Raw genomic sequence first — 12,452 nt, 5'->3', positions numbered from 1 at the left:
CTTGAAACCACAAGTGCAGTGTGGGTTCGTGGCTCTCTGTGTGACGAGACCATCAGCGTGCAGTCTGGATCTGGATGGACAATTTACTTTGAAGTGGGAAATAATGGAGTTCGGAGGAAGGGCACTAAGAGTCTCCAAGCCCCACCTCATGACATCACTGCTAGTCCCCAGGGACCTAGCTCCTCAATAACTCTCACAAAGGCTCCGGCCTGGAGTTTCCTGTCTTCTTGCTCGGCTCTCAGTCCTTTGTGAGAGTGCTCAGGTGGCTGGGCTGCCACTACCCCTCTGCTAGCATTTCCTGCTTCTGTAACTCTAGCTCTGAAATCCTTTCAAGGTTTATGCTCCTATTCAGTGGCCTATCCAGTTTCAAGGTACAACTATCCACCCGAAAGCTTCTCTCCCCTAATCCCCGGCACGCACCAAATCTGGTCCTCCGTGTCCTCATCTCACCGTTCACACAAGGGCTCCATCCAAATATCTAAAGATGACTCTTTGGGGGACATTTCTCTCCCTGATTCCCGTATTTAACTTATTTGTGATTAGGTACAAACAGTTCAGTCCCTAAATATCCTTCAAGTTTATTCCATCTTCCCTGTCCATTTTCCAGTAATTTTAGCCCTCACGTTGTCACTCCCACCAGATCTGTCACAACAGCACACAAACTGCCTCCTACAAACTCCGCATTAGCCAAGAGTCTCCAAGGAAATAGAACCAATCGGGTGCCCAGAGATATATAAGGAGATGTTTACTGTGGGAAACTGACACGCATGATGATGGGGGCCCAGCAGTTCCTTGGTCTGTTCTTTCCAAGATGGCACCTGTGCAAGCCACTGTGACAGTCCCATCCAAACAACAAAAGTTAGGAATAGGCGGATCTGATGTTGTAAACCCCAGTCTGAATTCAAAGCCTGAAGAACCAGCATCTGATGTCCAGGGGAAGTGGGAAAATGGTGGTCCCTAAGTATGGTGGAGACTTTCCAGCCTCAGTGGTCAGTGTCACTGTTACCAAAAACTCTACTGGATGGTGGGATTCCAGGCTCTTTGTGTTGCAAACTGGAAGGGTAGGTTTGACAGATAATGAAGAGTAAGTTCAGCAAGGAGCTTTATTATAGAGAGAAAGCAAGTATAGAAAGGAGAAGGGGCCTCAGGAGGGGGGTTCCTCCAAGGGGCTTTGTCCAGGGGTTAATAAGACTTTTGACTATAGAGGTAAACAAGTAAACAAGTCTTTGAAATGGCTGGGCTGAGAACTAATGAGAGATGGGCTGGTCAGCCTAGCCAGCCCAACCTCAGGTCCCCACGGGGTGTCCGTGGCCTCTCCATCCTGGGGACTGGGCTGAGATTCTGGCACAAGTCTTCAGGGACCAGTGGGTTATTTCTTCATGCACAGCTTCCAGGCGCTGTGCTCACCGGGCCGCTGTGCAATAGAAGAAAGGTTAAATAAGTACATAAATAACCTAGGGCATGGACCAAAGCAATGTCTCCTGGGCCAAAACATTTCCGTCATTTCCAGCCAGGACAAAATAGTCATAGAACCAGGATCTTTGCTGGCTCCTGGCCAGGACAGAGCAGGTTGGTGTTGGAGCAGCTTGACAGAGCAGTCAAGTTCCTGTCTCCAAGGGCAAAAGGATAGAAATTCCAGCCCAAGAAGTGAGAGAAGCTCCCTCCTTGCTCTGCCTCACTGTTCCTCTTGGGACCTTGGTGGGCTGGATAGCGCTGCCTGGGAGAGTGGTGTTCTTCACTAGGTCCACTGAATCAATTGCCACTGGGCACACGCAGAAGTAAAGCTTTGCCTGCTAATCTCACCATCCCTTTGTCCTCAAAACGTAAACCAGCCATCATGCTCTCCATCCTGCTGCCCCCACATGCAGGCAGTGTGGTTCCTGAGATGCTGATATGACCATGTGGCTTTCCTACTTGCCTGTTTCTAGAAAACTCCACCTAACTCTGTTTCCAGACCACGTCCATGTCACATCTGCCCAAACCCTCTTTCCGAACTTCTGGAGGAGCCTCTTTTAGCTGACTAGCATTTACACAAGGCTCAGCTTTCTTCTTACATCCTTGGAGAACTCTTGGGCCCTGGACCGTTAGATTTCTCTACCACAACTCTCTTTATACATCATTAATTTCACACAGAAGATACTTATCATAATTAAATAAGTCTATGATCATCAGCTTAATGCCTGTCTGCCCCTTTTATACTAAACGTTCCATGAGAACAAAATATTCCCCACATATCTGGCTCCCCAAGACTTCACATTTAGTAGGTTCTTAATATATGTATTTATTGAATAAATAATCTCTGCAGCACACACCAGGGAATTCCATGATCGGCCCCATTTCTTATACAACTGGCTTATTATTAAATCCTGCCTGATTCTGCTTGGTTCTAACCAGAACCAAGCCAGCCAGTCCATCCAAGCTGCTTATAGGGTGTCATACCCCAGCCTATGTCATTCACTGTACTGCACCCTACTTTTTGTGTTGTTTGTCTGGTGTTTCCAACCACTGGCATCTATCTGCTCTTCAGGACACCTCCTCCGTAAGCCTTTTTCTCATCACGGCACCCAAGGTAGAAATGACTACTTCATGCCCGACTTGGGCCGCCATAGTACCACCTGTGGAAACAACAAGGTTTAATATGGCGTGGTTGGAACCCACTCGACTCTTCTGTTAGCCAGTCTCCAACTCTTGGTGGATAGTAGATGCAGTGGACGCTCACTGGGGTTTCCAACTTCTCGTGTCCAGAACCCTAACCTGGAAAGACACGTGGGGAAGCAGAGGGAGTTGGCGGAGAAACAGTGGGCATCCAAGAGTGGAAAGGGCCAGAGCCAGGAGGAAGTTTAGAGGCTCAGCGGCAAACACTACACAAACTTCTGGGGCGCTTTATATCCCGGACTTTGAGGTCAGGTCACTCACACAGTGTTGGCCTTTTCTGTTCATGCTCTACTTGTTACATGTGGCCTTAGTGGCAAAGAGACTGGAGGCTCCTTGCCAACTATTTCTTCTTTCTTTCTTTCCTCCCCCACCCCCCCAAACACAGTTTCTCTATGTGCCCAACTATGTCTTTAATATGCTAATGTTGACCTCTCTCTCCCAGCTCCTCTCCTGTCTCACAATAGTTGGGCAGAATTCAGCTTGAACATGGAATTAATGACGATGACAGTCATGTCGGAGCCTGTGGTTATTCATAAGGTGAAAACCTGCCTTCCATTCCAGAAGCACATAGAAAGTTGTATATGGGGCCTGGGTTCATTTTATTCATCCTGTTGTTTTCTTTGCGTCTTCCAAAAGAAGGCCTCTCATAGTGTGACAAAAACAGTGCGGGCACCACAGTTTCTCAGCAAGCCCCTAGTCTTTTGTGAGAACATGTTTAACCCTCTCTCTGTGTGCCTGTTGTCAGCTTGGCGGAAGCTGCCTGGTAGCGGGGATTGGAAGCCCACAATTCCAGACCCCTGCCTAAGATCTGTGGTGCTTTTCCCCTTGGCTTCCCCTCAGTTTATTTTCTCTAAGATTATGTCTCTAGTTCTGTTATTCCACAGATGACTTTTAAATATTTTTTTTATTCAGATTGCCCTTTTACGTTTCTACAGCCGAACCACAGATTTGCCTCAGCCTTACAGTCCCATGATGGCACATCCTAGCCCAAGAAAAGCTTTAAAGAAAAATCCCTGGTATCATTTACCTTTTTTTGTATCCAAAACCTTTAAATATGTAAGTCTTGGCTCTGGGCTGAAGCTCCAAGCAGGAAGCATTGCACTCTAAGTCTCTTTGAAGATCAGCAGGTGTCCTAAATCACATGTCCTCTACTGTCCTCTCCCAGGAAACTGACAGCATTTTTCCTCATCCTCTAGAAAGGGACCAGGTGTGAGGTCTGGGCTCCATGTTTCCTCTCATGGGCAGTTCTTTTGAGCGACCACATAGAGGCAGGACAAAGTCACAAGAGTAACCAGGAGGACCAGAAATAGCTGCTAGAAACACAAAACAGCAAATAATTGCAAACCAGCAGACACGCACACGTTTCTGGTCTATTTAAAATGTAAAGCCCACTCTCTCCTGGGCCATAGGTTATCCTTGGCACACTTCCAGATCCAAAGGAGATAAAGGTGAGGGGGTGGGTGTTAAAAGTTCCAACATATTATGAATAAAAGGGTTGATAAGGCTCAGTGTTGCTTACAGCGGGTGGTCCCAGGAGTCTGTCTGCTAGTATGCAAGGGAGAAAGGGCCCTGCTGTTTCATTTTCTGAGAATCTCATATTTCCTACAAGTTCAGAAAAGACTTAAGGCTGGCTATATCCAGTTTTTGCACAACCCTTGTCCAAATTTCATTTCCAGATTCCCATTTTATTTTTATTTTTATTTTTCATTTTATTTATTTTATTTATTTATTTGTTTGTTTGTTTTTGGTTTTTCAAGACAGAGTTTCTCTGAGTAGCCTTGGCTGTCCTGGACTCACCTTGTGGACCAGGCTGGCCTCGAATTCACAGAGAGCCACCTGCCTTCGCTACCCAAGTGCTGGGATAAAAGGCATGCGCCACCATGCCCGGCTCAGATTCCCATTTTAATATTTCTCTAATAGCTGAACATTCTAGGTGAAGTGGGCAATGACAGGGTTACTTAGCAGATTTTCATAACTTAGCATAGGGCAAATGCTCTTTAATTACTACAGAGGCCGAGGACATCTCACACACGGATATGAAACCAGCTCAGTCTTCGACTGTTTGATCTGCCTCTGTGTGTGTGAGTGTGCATGTGTGTGTGCGTGCATGTCTGTGTGTTTGTGAGTAAATGTAAATAGCATCTTTGCTTACTTGAATAAATATAACCCAGATATAAGTCTTGTTAGAAATTTTTCATTGTTTTCCTTTTTCTATCACCACTGACTTGCTTTTTTACAGCTCAACGTAATTTGAAAGAACCATAATTTTCAATTATGGTTGAAATGCTCAATGTTCGACATGTTCAAATGTCCACAAGTGGACCAATTGGTTCCCCCTTTAAAGCTATTTTCTGTGTCTTTCTCTGTTATTACTAAAGCATGATTGTCCTTTCGGTAATAAATATTTCGGTGCAGTCTAGAATGTTCCTCAGGAATGGAAATCACTCTCATTCCAGGGAGCCCTGCTTTCTTACAGTGGAGAATAATCGCTGGGTTTTCCTGCTGTGAAATTTGCATCACTGCAAAGGTTCACATCCTGTAAATCACCCAGTCCTGGCCAAGGGCAGAGCAAGTGGAGGAAACTACCGACAGGTGAGCTGCCTCGTGGCAGAACACTAAGCAGAAGCCACTGGTCTCCTGCGAATCATCCGGGACCAACCTGCAGGCAGCTAGTCACGGCTAGAGGACGCACCCTTAGGGATTTAAAATGCACATTGACTGGAGCAGACAAGATGGCTCCTCGAGTAAAATGCTTCTGCACAAGCAGGCCTGCAAGCCCAGTGCTGGGCAGGAAGAGAGGGGGACCCCTGAGGCTCGCTGGTAAGCCAGTAGAGATGAAGTGGTGAGCTCCAGGTCAAGTGAGAAGCCATCTCAGAAAGTACGGTGTAAATAACCAAAGGTAATGCCAGATGTCAACCTCTGGCCTAACACACACATACACACACACACACACACACACACACACACACACACACACACACACACACACACACACAAACACACACACCATCGGAGCAGAGGTGTGGGATGCTTGGACAATGTACCCTGAAGGGCTCCCTAGGCATAGGACCCGAACGTGGCCTGGCACGGATACGTCTCTATCGGCTTCCCTGGGACTCCTGTGTAGGCGCTCCTGGACTAATTGGTATTATGGAAACATGCTTTGTGAGGCTATTAACCTCCCCTGTTCTCTGCAGGCAAGGGTATCTACTCTTCTGGATCTGAGCTGACCTGCTTTGACAAAGGGAGCACAGATGCAGTGACACTGCAGGACTTCTGAGACTATTAGGAGATGCTATGCAGCCTTGGCATGTTCCAGATGAAACCATCCACTGTGTAAGGGGTCATGAGACCCTAAGACAACCAAGCTATAAGGAAGTGCAAACTAGTCCATAGGTGTGGGGGGGGGGAGGGCAGCACCAGCTTGCAATTGATCCTGACAGCCTCACTTGAGTATTCAACATTTAAATTATGACAATGCTTTAACATAATAAGGTTTATATTAGGAATAAAGTATCAAAACTCGTTGTCTGTGTAAAACATGGTTCTCACCTCAAAGGGAATAAGATACAGTTTATTCTGAGCCAAAAATAAGTGACTATGGCCCACAAACCCAGATTCATGTTGCCCCCAGATATGGGGCATGTTACAGTGTGGAAGTGGCTACACAAACCTTTATAGTCACAGAACAAAAGAAAGTCATAGGTGTAGGTATATGTCAAACACTCAGGGGGGCTGGAGAGATGGCTCAGAGGTTAAGCGCACTGGCTGTTCTTCCAGAGGTCCTGAGTTCAATTCCCAGCAACCATATGGTGCCTCAAAACCATCTATAATGAGATATGGTGCCCTCTTCTGGCCTGAAGGTATACATGTGGGCAGAACACGGTATAAATAATAAACAAATAAATCTTTAAAAAAAAAAAAACACTCAAGAGGGGACACGCAGCAGCTTCCAGCAAAGAAGACAAATCCTCACATAGGTTTCAGATGTTGGCTAACAACATGCTTAGCTTTGGGGCTGGTGTTCTGCTAAGTTAATATATTCTTTTACCTAATAGTTGGGAGGATGTTAGATACAGAGGTGGGTGTTGAATGGCTACTGAAGATAGCCCACAAGATTCTGGGTGTGTAACCTTGGTCTTCTTACAGTCACAAAGCTCTGGTTAATCAGCTTTGTGGGGTATTCAAAGTGTAGCTGTCTTTTTTTTTTTTTTTCCTTCCTTCTGGGAACTTCAGTTTGCACCATCAGCCTCCAAGCTTGGAGAAATAGTCGTGAGTCACTATTTGATGCTGCTCAGTTTGTTTATGCAGAGTTAACCAGAAAATAGGTCAATATTGTTCTGGTGGATCTTGATTGCCAGCTGAGTGGACTGGGGGTTGCCATGGAGATTAATAATGCACATCTCAAATCTCCGATTCGTCTGTGGACGCATCTCCAGAGATGGGTCAGTCACTGAGCATGAGGGTTCCAACCTCGTGACTAGGCGGATGGGAAAAAGAGAGGTAGGGCCTTGTTGGAGTCAGCAGGCCATTGTGGGGTGCCCTCTTGAGTTTAGATCTTGCCCTGATCCATTTCTGTATTCTGTTGGGGGTTGGTCTGATGTATTTTGATGTTAATTAATAAAAGGCCATTAAGTGGAAGAGAAGCATGTGGCTGGTGTGGATGGAGATTTTGCCAAGATGAAGAATATTAGCAAGTATTTGGAATTATGGATGAGAGGTAGCTTGATAGAAATTATTAAAAGCAGATGGCATGGGATAGGGGCAGGGATCCCATACTTGCCCCACTAAGGGAGGTAGCTGAAGGTATTAATATCTGCCCTGCCTCAGGTTAACTAAGGCTATTTTAAAATATAACAAGTGCCGGTGTCTTGATTGGTTGCTAGCGGGTTATACTGCCATAATAATAATTATAGGCCTGATAAGAAACAATTATTAGGACATACTGATAATATAACCACAATACTCCTCCTTTGTGCTTCCCGTCACGCTGTGAGACGCTCTACTCCTGCCGCCATGATGGACTGAGCTCTCCAAGACCGTGAACCAAAACAAATCCTCCATGCTTAGTTGTTCATCAAAGCGATGAGAAAGGCGACTAAGGCAAATATGCAGTGCTAGGGTATTAAAGTCAGCTCTGAGGGCGCAGCAGCCTCAAGCACTGAGTTGGGAGCTGGGCTACGACAGAGGTACAGCTGGAAGTGACCTCCTTGGCATGGATAAGTGAGCATTAACATTTACTAAGTTTAGTCTCAGCTTTGCTCTCTGATATAGCCAATACAAATCATAGTTTCCATTTATTGATTGTTGACGTTGAGGCCTGGGCTGTTGGTGTTCTGTTCAGGAAGTTGTCTCCTGTGTCAATGTGTTCCAGGCTTTTTCCCACTTTTTCTTCTGATTTAGTGTCTCTGGTTTTATGTTAAGGTCTTTAATCCATTTGGACTTGAGTTTTGTGCATGGTGATAAATATGGGTCTAATAGACATTTTCTACATGTAGACATCCAGTTAGACCAGCACCATTTGTTGAAGGTGCTATCCTTTTTCCATTGAATAGATTTGGTTTCTTTGTCAAAAATTAAGTGACCATATGTGTATGTATTCATTTCTGGGTCTTCAATTTGATTCCATTGACCAACCAGCCTATTTCTGTGCCAGTGCCATGCTATTTTAATTACTGTTGCTCTATAGTACAGCTTGAGATCAGGTATAGAGATTCCTCCAGAGGATCTTTTATTGTACAGGATTTTTTAAAAGCTATTCTGAGTTTTTTGCTTTTCCATATGAAGTTGAGAATTGATTTTTCTTTTTCTTTTTTTTTTTTTTTGGTTTTCGAGACAGGGTTTCTCTGTGTAGCCTTGGCCATCCTGGACTCACTTTGTAGACCAGGCTGGCCTCAAACTCACAGCGATCCGCCTGCCTCTGCCTCCCAAGTGCTGGGATTAAAGGCGTGTGCCACCATGCCTGGCTTTCTTTTTTGGTTTTTTGAGACAGGGTTTCTCTATGTAACCTTGGCTGTCCTGGACTCGCTTTGTAGACCAGGCTGGCCTCGAACTCACAGCTATCCGCCTGCCTCTGCCTCCCAAGTGCTGGGATTAAAGGCGTGAGCCACCACACCCGGCGAGAATTGATTTTTCAATGTCTTTTAAAAACTGTGTAGGTATTTTGATAGGGATTGCATTGAATGTGTAAATTTCTTTTGGTAAGATGGCCATTTTTACTATGTTAATTCTCCCAATCCACGAACAAGGGATATCTTTCCATCTTCTGATGTCATCTTCAATCTCTTTCTTCAGAGAGTTGAAGTTTCTTTCAAACAAGTCCTTTACTTGCTTGGTTATAATTACTCCTAGATATTTTTTTATTGCTTGTGGCTATTGTGAAGGGTGTACTTTCCCTAATTTCTTCCTCTGCATGATTGTCCTTTGTATATAGGAAGGCTATGGACTTTTCTGAGTTAATTTTGTATCCCGCCATTTTGCTGAATGTGTTTATCGTCTATAGGAGTTCTCTGGTGGAATTTTCGGGGTTGTGTACACTATCATATTATCTGTAAATAGGGATAATTTTACTTCCTCCTTTCCCATTGGGATCCCCTTGATCTCCTTTTGTTGTCTTATTGCTTTTGCTAGAAGTTTCTGTAAGTCAGAAGACACTGTCAACAGAACAAAGCGACAGCCCACAGACTGGAAAAAGATCTTCACCAACCCTACATCTGACAAAGGTCTAACATCCAAAATATATAAATAACTCAAGAAATTAAACACCACCAAACCAAATAACCAAATTAAGAAATGGGGCTCAGAACTAAACAGAGAATTCTCAATAGAGGAATAGCGAATGGCTGAGAAACACTTAGAGAAATGTTCAGCATCTTTAGTCATCAGGGAACTGCAAATCAAAATGACTCTGAGATTCCATCAGAATGGCAAAGATCAAAAACTCAAGTGATATCACATGCTGGCGAGGATGTGGAGAAAGGGGAACACTTCTTCATTGTTGGTGAGAATGCAAACTTGTACACCACTTTGGAAATCTGTCTGGTGCTATCTCAGAAAATTGGGAATAGAGCTTGCTCAAGACCGAGCTATTCCACCCCTTGGAATATACCCAGAAGATGCTCTACCACACAACAAGGACATGTGTTCAACCATGTTCATAGCAGCCTTATTCATAATAGCCAGAACATAGAAACAGCCTAAATGTCCCTCAATCAAAGGATGGATAAAGAAACTGTGGTACATTTACACTATGGAATACTACTCAGCTATTAAAAACAAGGAAATCCCGAAATTTGTGGACAAATGGATGGAACTAGAAATGATCATACTGAGTGAGTTAACCCAGAAGCAGAAAGACTCACATGGTATATACTCACTTATAAGTGGACACTAGCCCAAGAAGCACGTCATATTAAAGTCTTCACTTACCAGGAGATTAGGATAGATGTGAGGATATCCTACTGGGACTCTAGGTGACAGAAGTATAGGAGATGGGGAAATAGAAGAATCCAGAGGGTCCTAGAAACCTACAAGAAGAACATCAGGATGGGCAGATCTGGGCCCAGGGGGGTCTGCTGAAGCTACTGTACCAACCATGGACAATACATGCAGTAAACATCAAACCCTTACTCAGATCTAGCCAATGGACAGAACATTCTCCACAGTTATGTGGAGAGTGGGGACTGACTTTGTCACGAACTCCGTATTTGACCACTTCCCCTTGGTGGAGAGGCCTGGTGGCACTTAGAGAAAAAATAAGCAGGCTACCAAGATGAGACTTGATAGCCTGTGATCATACAGTGGGGGAGGATGTTCCCCTCAGTCACAGACATAGGGGAGGGGAATAGGGTGAAAGCAGGAGGGAAAGAGGAATGGGAGGATACAAGGGATGGGATTACAATTGAGATGTAATCTGAATAAATTAATAAAATATTTTTTTAATTGCAGTTTCCATCCCAGACCCTGATTTTAATTCCCTTTCTTTTATAATTTGCTAAGCCACCACTGTAAATGAAGGCTCCTGAAAAGTGCTGCACGTCCCACTGGGCCTTCCGCAAGACTGCTTAACTGAATGGAACTTCACTGTGGAGAGGTGAGAATGTTGCGAGTCCAGAGCCATTTTACCTGGGAGCATCCTTAAGACCTTTGAATTCAGTCATTGACTATTGTCCTCTGTCCATGCCATAACATCTTTGTGACCATTAAGAAAATCCTTTGGAATGCATTAACAGACCCCTAGTTTCCAATCAACCAACAGACTAAGAATGCTGTCAGGTCACAGCTGAGGCCTATAGTGGATGGATTCCTATTGGTAAGAGAGCTGTGTGCTGTCAGTTTTATGATGACTTGACACGTTGCAGTCATGTGAGAGGAAGAAACCTCAATTGAGAGAAATTCCTCCTAAGAACCTGGCTATAGACAACCTATAGGGCATTGTCTTAATTAGTAATTGATGGGAGAGGGCCCAGTCCATTGTAGTTGGTGCCACCCAGGGCTGGTGGTCCTGGGTTCTAGAAGGAAGCCATGGGGAGCCAGTCAGTAAGCAGCACTCCTCCATGGCCTCTATGTCAGATCCTGACTCCAGGTTTCTGCCCTGCTTGAGTTCCTGCCCTGACTTCCCTGCATGATGGATAGCCTGTGTGCGATATGGAAGAGAAATAGAAACAACCCTTTCCTCCTCGGGTTGCTTTTGGTAGTAGAAACCCTAACCAAGACAGGCTAAAGAGCCCAATGTTTTCCCGGGGTCAGCTACCAGGTACTTAAAATCCACTGAGGCTGTGGTCCAAGGGACCCCAGATACTGCTCAAGTTAGCAGCTAGCCTTGGCTTTAGCCATGTGATGCTGGCTTTGCATGGACACAGAGAGAGTTGCAGGATCATAAAAGATAGTGGCAACGTGTGGCAAAATCAAGGTCCCTGCAGCTGGGATGCATGAAGCCAGCCTGCAACAGAGACCTCAGAGTGTTAAAGATACCAATAGTGTGGGAGGTCTAAAGAGAGAAGCCATGGGCAGTGAGTAGACTCAAGCAGGAGGAGACCAGGTGGAGTGGGGCTGCCCACCCTCATTGGAACCCATCTCGTCACCACATGCCCCCAGACAATGGGCATGGAGCTACAGGATTGAGTGGCCACACGGCTGGGCTTGGGTGTCGCTTTTGTTCAATTCTTCTTTCCTGTACTTTCGTCCCTCCTCTTTGGGATGGCAGTATTTACACAGTATTCTGGAAGTATTTTATAGAGACCCACAGGTCTAAAAAGAAATGCCTTAAATCTCAGAAGAAACCAAGTCTGGATTTTTTCCCCCAGAAATGTTAGAACCATTAAGGTTTTGAATAAGGTTTTGGAGATGGCCTAAATGCATTTTGGATTATGGGATGACTAAGTGCCTTCGGTGAAGATGGATTATGACTTGAATGCAGAATGTGTCCCTTGTGTTTTGGATGCTTATGCTCCAGATGCCAATGCTCTGCGGGAAGGAAACAGTGAGAAGTATGGCCTAGAGGAAGTAGGTCACTAGAAGTGCTCCTTGGAATGTCCATCGCGTCCCCAGTCTCCTCACTCTCTCACTCTCTGCTTCTTATTTGTGGTGAGATGAAGATGTTTCTCTGCCCCTGCTTCTGTTCCCATAGCATTCTGCCCTGGTGCCAGTACCCACGGGCTCAACCTCTGAAACCAGGAGCCAAAGTAACTCAGGCCCTTAAGTCCTTTCCACCTGGGTTTTTGGTATCAGCAATGCAAAAGTCACAACCTGCCCACCCGCCTTCTCTAGCATATTCTGTGCTATACTCAGAAAGGATG

The sequence above is a fragment of the Acomys minous genome (genome assembly GCF_964271855.1).
Source record: "Acomys minous genome assembly, chromosome: 15".
In the NCBI taxonomy this organism is placed as follows: domain Eukaryota; kingdom Metazoa; phylum Chordata; class Mammalia; order Rodentia; family Muridae; genus Acomys; species Acomys minous.
The sequence above is the reverse complement of the archived record's forward strand: the minus strand, read 5'-3'. Positions refer to the sequence as shown.